The 477-nt window shown below is 47.0% G+C and overlaps 1 protein-coding gene across 1 annotated transcript in view; it reads right to left on the reverse strand.

Annotated features, from left to right (window-relative positions):
• Nucleotides 1–204: 204 nt before the first annotated feature.
• The window catches only part of kif5ab (kinesin family member 5A, b), an 83,409-nt gene continuing 83,136 nt past the window's right edge, over nucleotides 205–477 (reverse strand). The window contains exon 29 of the mRNA XM_063216329.1: nucleotides 205–285. The gene's annotated coding sequence lies outside the window, so the exon portion shown is untranslated. The remainder of the gene's footprint in view (nucleotides 286–477) is intronic.

A 477-nucleotide genomic window follows, 5' to 3' on the forward strand; every position in this document is an offset into this window, starting at 1 on the left:
TTTCTATGTACATCATTAAACTACGAAGTATTGAAATTGAAAGGGAGTACAGGAGGCCGGGGGAAGTCAGGGTTAGGCAAGCGGAAGAGAGAACTAGAAGAGGAGTCTAGGAAGAGGAGACGGGGAGGAGTCTGGACCCGAAGTTTAGATTTAGGGGGGTTGGGGGTGTAAAGGGTTGATTTGGTATGGGGTTGGGGTTGGGGGGGGGGAGTCGGTATTTATGAGAAACTGATAGGCAGCATGCTGATATGATATACACAGGAGACCCCCGGAAGGGCTGGTCATCTGGGGGAGGAAAAAGGAGAAAGAGAGAAAAAAAGAGAGACAAATGGAAAAAAGAGAGGGAGACAGAGAGAAAGAGGGGAAACGAGTTAATGCACTGAAACACAGCACAGCAAGAGCAGCATAAAACAGTCAGTTAGTGTGCATATCCTGTTATTGCTCCTTTGTAAAAATCTCTCCTTCCTCTCCAGATCA

This window comes from Engraulis encrasicolus, chromosome 14 (assembly GCF_034702125.1).
Source record: "Engraulis encrasicolus isolate BLACKSEA-1 chromosome 14, IST_EnEncr_1.0, whole genome shotgun sequence".
Taxonomy (NCBI): Eukaryota; Metazoa; Chordata; class Actinopteri; order Clupeiformes; family Engraulidae; genus Engraulis; species Engraulis encrasicolus.